Here is a 7,358-nt window from a genome sequence, read left to right as displayed (position 1 = left end):
ATACTGGCCACACGGAGCTTTTTAAATCTAATGTGTTGATGGTAAAAGAAAAAAAATCATTTAAGTAGAAATTGTGAAAGGTACAGTTTTATAGTGAAGTAATTATGATATAAAAACAGGAGTCTTGTTAAATTTCAGTAAAACATTTACACTGTATTAACATTTGTTTAATTTCATATTTTTTAGTTAATCGGGATTATTTGTAGAGTTACCAATATAATGCATCATAAACTTGATAGAAAAATAATTTCCTTAATTTTTATCAGGAATGATAACTGATCTTTACATAGACAAGTTTAAGTTCAAAGGTCACAACGTAAAGGGCAAGGTGCCCGCTCTCCTTGAAGTCCTGGACAACTATGACCTTCAGTCCCTGGTGCAGTTTTTTGAGTCGGCATAATGACAAGGATGTGTTACAGAGATGTGACTATCATAGATATGTTACAGAGATGTGACTATCAAGGATATGTTACAGAGATGTGACTATCATAGATATGTTACAGAGATGTGACTATCATAGATATGTTACAGAGATGCGACTATCATGGATATGTTACAGAGATGTGACTATCATGGATATGTTACAGAGATGCGACTATCATGGATATGTTACAGAGATGTGACTATCATAGATATGTTACAGAGATGTGACTATCATAGATATGTTACAGAGATGCGACTATCATGGATATGTTACAGAGATGTGACTATCATAGATATGTTACAGAGATGTGACTATCATGGATATGTTACAGAGATGTGACTATCATAGATATGTTACAGAGATGTGACTATCATGGATATGTTACAGAGATGTGACTGTCATGGATATGTTACAGAGATGTGATTATCAAGGATATGTTACAGAGATGTGACTATCATGGATATGTTACAGAGATGTGACTATCATAGATCTGTTACAGAGATGTGATTATCATAGATATGTTACAGAGATGTGACTATCATAGATCTGTTACAGAGATATGACTATCATAGATCTGTTACAGAGATGTGATTATCATGGATATGTTACAGAGATGTGGCTATCAAGGATTTGTTACAGAGACGTGACTATCATGGATATGTTTCAGAGATGTGACTATCATATATATGTTACAGAGATGTTGTTACAGAGATGTGACTATCATAGATCTGTTACAGAGATGTGACTATCATGGATATGTTTCAGAGATGTGACTATCATATATATGTTACAGAGATGTTGTTACAGAGATGTGACTATCATGGACACTTCACCATTCAGATACAGTAGACATGATAAGAAAAATATGAAATGCTGATCTCTTTGCTGGAGTCACTTTTACCTAAAATCCCATGACATTTCATTTGTGAACACTGTAAATAGTATGATTAAGATTTCATGTAGAGAAAGTGCAATTTTACAAACAATGCCATAATAACTTGGCAATTGTTATGCTAAAATCAAACTTTAGTGTTGAGATCCTTCGAATCATTATACAGATTTTAGCATATCGGTATATTATGTGGAATGTCTTGAAGATAAACTCCTTATTTATGTATCTAGCAATAAGTGCTGGGGACAAAGCATAATCTTCGATTAAAAGAAGGGTTGGGCTTAGTGTAGAGCAATGAAATAACTTGTAAATTCTACAAGTGGAATTTTAGGTCACAGAAAATGATCAATGTAAGAAGATCTGTGATATTTGTTGTGCAGCACCAAGTTTTAATTGTACAACAAATGATAGGATCTGTTTGATTTTTTCAGTCCGTCCAAAACAAAGTTTTTTTGCGAGATTTATAATTGTATATGTATGTCTATTTATTGTTTATTTATTATGTGTAGATATATATCTCTAATAGTTGCTATTGCAACAAATTTTAAAGACTACCATCCTTGTGCAACAGAGCTGACCAAAATCAATAGACCTACTTTTTTGATAAACTTGTGATGAAGATTTTCTTGATTCTTGTCAGTACATACTTACCGGCCACCATAAGGACTTTCACTTTAAATCATAACATTGAAAAGTATGACAGCTTATTACTCAGTATAAATGATGAGAGGTTGTTATGTGATATTGTGGAGTATATATATACATTGTATATATATGTAAACACCCAGTGTTCCAGTTATATATAGGAAGTTCTCTTATTGTTCTAGAAAGAAGAATTAATTGTTTTACTGTGACTTGTTTGTGGCTATAGGTTATTACCAGTACATATTTACAACACAACATTTAGGTATACTTATGCCTCAGCTTTGTAACTAGATTAGTTTTGTGTCATGTTGAAATGCACAAGTCTAATATGAATTAATTCTAAGTAGTTTGCATGAATGGATATCTATTACTGATACAGTGTTAAGTTTGTGGATTGATATTCTGAACGGATGAATAAAAGTGGATTAATTGTACCTATTTATTGCGTTGAATGTTTTGTTTCAGTCATATATTTTTGTAAAGAAGTATAACCACTCAAGTTCAAATTGCAAGTTAAGTGTCAACATTGAATTAGATCATTTGATAATTAGTTGCCCAAACATCCAACTTTTGGGAGACTTTGTCAAACACAACAAACACAGGATATTTGATTTCAAGGTCTTGTTAGTTCAGACAATGCACTCTTAATACAGAAGAACTTGTTACTAAAATCAGTTTGATTTCTCTACACTGAAGATTTCTGTATAAAGTTTTTTTTGTGTCAACAGGTGTGACTAGATAAAGACAAATGTAACTAGATACAGACAGGTGTGACTAGATATAGAGGTGTGACTAGATATAGACAGGTGTGACTAGATATAGAGAAGTGTGACTAGATACAGACAGGTGTGACTAGATATAGAGGTGTGAATAGATATAGAGAGGTGTGACAAGATATAGACAGGTGTGACCAGATACAGACAGGTGTGACTAGATACAGACAGGTGTAACTAGATATAGAGGTGTGACAATATATAGAGAGGTGTGACTAGATACAGACAGGTGTGACTAGATAGACATGTGTGACTAGATACAGACATGTGTGACTAGATATAGACAGGTGACTAGATACAGAGAGGTGTGACTAGATATAGACAGGTGTGACTAGATACAGAGAGGTGTGACTAGATATAGACAGGTGTGACTAGATACAGAGAGGTGTGACTAGATATAGACAGGTGTGACTAGATATAGACAGGGGTGACTAGATACAGACAGGTGTAACTAGATATGGACAGGTGTGACTATAAGCATGGACTGATGGTAGGCTTCAGACAGATGGTGACTGGATCCAGACAGGTATGACTAGATACAGATAGGTGTGACTAGATACAGACACGTGTGACTGGATACAGACAGGTGTGAGTAGATATAGACAGGTATGACTATCATCAAAGACTGATGGTAGGCTGCAGACAGATGGTGACTGGATACAGACAGGTGTGCCTAGATACAGACAGGTGTGACTAGATACAGACAGGTGTGACTAGATACAGACAGGTGTGACTAGATACAGACAGATGTGACTAGATACAGACAGGTGTGACTAGATACAGACAGGTGTGCCTAGATACAGACAGGTGTGCCTAGATACAGACAGGTGTGCCTAGATACAGGCAGGTGTGACTAGATACAGACAGGTGGTACTTCAGGCTATATATTCTTAAATAAAAACAGAAGACAAATAGAAAACAAGTCATTTGTCTGATGATTTAATCACGTTTTATTAACAAATAAAATATTGAGATACATTTATTATCAATCACTTAACATCAAGTTTATTCATTTATAAAACCACCATATCAAACCAGTTTTTTGTTCCCGTTTTTTTGTTGTTTATTTGGCAAGAGAGGAAAGTGAGAAATCATTAAACATCATTGGCATTATAAATATTGTACAATATTTTGTTAAATGTGCTTCATCCCAAATATATATACATGTATATGTATATGTATGTGAATATAATATATTGTGTTGCTTTTATAAAAGTCATCTTCTTCAGAAAAATTCTCTAAAATAGTACTCTTTTTCATGATTAAGTCTGGCACCATGTTATATCTCTACCCAATTGCCCACCCTGCACACGCAATATGGCATTGGCTTTAGATTTGGTGATCCTTCTGCCAAAATGCATAGAAGATAGAGTATTAGTTTTTAACTTGTGTTCGATCCAATTTGTATACCTGTGTTTGAAAATAAAACGAGGATTGCGAGTGATACAAATCCTCTTATGAGCCAAGTACACCCTCTGAGATATCCTACAATTAATAAGCAATGAGGCCAATTCATTTAAGGTATTCTCACATTTGATCAGTATATGAAGTGTGATCAAATTTTTTTTTTAAATGAGGTCAACAGAGCAGTAAAAAGAGTTTCTTTAAATAGTAATGATAACTTGTCCTTGACCTTATTGCTCTAGCACCCTGAAGCATGAATTCGTTTGAGGTATTTCTCAAACTTGATCAATATATGAAGCTTGATTAAAATGTATTAATAATGAAGTCACTAGAGAGCTGACAATTTTTTCTATAAAAGGTAACAATGACCTTAGCACCATGAATCACTTTAATTAGAGTCTAACTGACTCAAGGTATTCTCATACTTTACCAACATATAAAGTTTTATCAAAATAATTTAAAGATAAAGTCACTTATAATAAGAGTGCTGACAAAAGGTGAAAAGATCGTATGTACACAAAAACGTTGTATGTATATACAAATGGAACACTATATTTCCTCTTCAACTTCGTTGAACAAAAGGAATGTCATGACCTCCTCCCTGTCTTCATCAATAGGTGATACATGGTTTTATTAACCTGGAAAAAAATTATCGATCAAGGACAAAGTCTGAGGTTGATATTTTTTCAGGTTGATAAAATCATGTTTTGACCGAAATCAAAAGGCTATACGGGTAATTGTTTTATTATAAAAGGACTTTTGTTTTTAAATAATCATACAACGAATGCAAGTAACACATGTAAAATGAATGGAGCCTGATTGGATTTGTGAAGCATCTGTAAATATTTGATTATGCCTTTAAAACACTTCACAATCAGAAGTAAGCTAGTGCATTAAAATGCATTCCTTACACTTATAATTCTGATGATACTTTAATATACTAAATATCAAAGTTATTGCTTGTCATGTTTCAAAAGTGTGCAAAATATTTCATATTGTTGGACAATACCAAGGGGATGTAATTCATAATTAATATATTTTAGAAACACCCAGTCAACCAGCATTTTTTAACCAGCTGCCAGTCAATACGACATTTTATTGGGAACCATGTGACACCTATATGATTTTATAATGATATGTTTAAATCAACGAATTTTTGTAATCTTGAAATTTGGTTTCTGTTGGTTTAAATCTCTAATCAATGTAATGCCGGTCACTATTTGATAATCAATGGTGAAAAATAGTAACAATAAAATATCACAGACTAAATAAAACAAAGATCCTAATAAAATTACATCCAGATTCAGTATAAATGGTACAACCATCATACACAACAACAAAAACAAATATTCTAATGCCAGAAACTCAACAACAATGAACTGATTCAGTAAAAAGATAAACAGGTTACTTTTAAGTTAGAATAAACTATATATGTGCACACAATTTTAACGAGTTCTTTTGAAAGAACTCTTCACAATTGTATATCTGACAAATTTCTACATTATAACATGTTTAGATTTTGATTGTGATTTCCTGCAACAGCAGTATTTTCTTTAAGCATCAGCTGCAGCATTTTTTGGACACATGATGAACAAATCACCTATCCATCATTTAATAAATCAAGTTGTTTGCTCAAAGGAAGTCCCGTAAATGTATGGTTCATTTATTGACATTTACAAGGGCCAAGTCTTTGGAAGAACTTTTGCACATGATATGTTGGAAAATAATATACTCAGCACATGTAGTTTATTGTCTGTTAAATTGAATGTACTAACCATGCACTTTGTCAGTAATTGGTCATTTTACACTTCTGATTCCAGTCCTTAACTTGAACGAGAAACATGCAACAACGGAGAACTGGAATCTGATATGCAAAACAGTTCATTTCCGTATTGCCTCATTTTCAAGAGTGTCTAGCTTGACTGAAACAGTCTTTTTGCTTGTCTCGTCTCTCCCCTCAAAGACTAACTCTGTTTTGCCGAAGTGCAGACTGACCACCGCCTTCCTATCCATGCCACCAGTGGTGTCTGGCATTTCAACAAGCATTTTACCCAAGTAATGACAGCCTGTGGTGTATTTGGGATCTTTCTCATCGGAATAATACATGCAAATGGTCATTCCAGTCATATCGGGCGTCATAGGATAGACTTCCGGTCTCGACAGTCTGACCAACATATACCAGTGTGTCCTTCTCTACAAGCTTGTTGAAGACTTCCTTACAATAATCTGGATGTCTTTTGTCACGCATTTTCTCATCATTAAAGTTTTTTAAGAAGTATCTGCGTACCTTCTGGGCCATAGGTGAACCTGCTAATGCGTGCAGAAACAATCCCTGGGTTATGTCCATACAAGACTGCCCCCTTTAGCACTGCTAGTCCACAATCCTGGGGAATGACCACCCGCTTCCCTGTCAGTATTGTTTTCACCGCCTCTTGTATTATTTTACTCTCAGAAAACCCTCCCACCAATATCACATTGTGGACTCCATGGGTCTCCTCCTTCTTAAATAATTTTACAAAATGTTCCTGTATATTTTTCACAGAAGGCTAAAAAAAAATCTTTAACTTTTGACACTGGTATTTTGACCCTACCATTTTTGATAGCCAGTTTTCCTTTTTTTTCTATAGTGTTTTGTGATTTCTTAGCAGATCCGTCTTCAACATATTCATGCATAATAATTATACAAAGAGCATATGTAAAAAGCAAAATTTTAAAATCCATCGTTTGTTTTCAATTAAATGAGTCGTAAACTAACAATTTAAGTGATATGTAAAACATTTACATTAAAATACTGATTACATGTGTGCAGTTAAGATGAGTATTTTACACTGATAACATGTTGTATATCAACATGTTCAGCCCCAGATATTTGACATAGGTATGTTATCCATGGTTGTGTATGAATTTTGGAGTTTTAATTAATGTGACATTGTCTTGTTATTATTTATTATCTTCGAGTCAAAATTGTCAGTTTACTTTATTGCTTCTAATACTAGAAGCAGATGTGTTACCTCTTGTTTCATTCACGTTCAGATTTGTACAGCCTAAACAAGTGTGTTACTTAGTGATATGTGTATAAATTTTCTTGGTTTAGTTATTTTTCCCACAATATACATTGCGCTCAGAGTACTTGTATTTCATGTTTGAATCCTTTACTTAATAACTCTTATGTTTTTCACAAGGGTCAAGAAATCGATCCGGAATACACAGAGAAAACTGA

At 33.8% G+C, this 7,358-nt stretch overlaps 1 pseudogene; it reads right to left on the bottom strand.

Annotated features, from left to right (window-relative positions):
• Positions 1 to 5,677: 5,677 nt before the first annotated feature.
• On the bottom strand, positions 5,678 to 7,358 carry LOC117329206 (annotated as a pseudogene).

This window comes from Pecten maximus, chromosome 6 (assembly GCF_902652985.1).
Source record: "Pecten maximus chromosome 6, xPecMax1.1, whole genome shotgun sequence".
In the NCBI taxonomy this organism is placed as follows: domain Eukaryota; kingdom Metazoa; phylum Mollusca; class Bivalvia; order Pectinida; family Pectinidae; genus Pecten; species Pecten maximus.
Note: the sequence above shows the minus strand (reverse complement) of the source record. Positions and strands in the feature narration are given on the sequence as shown.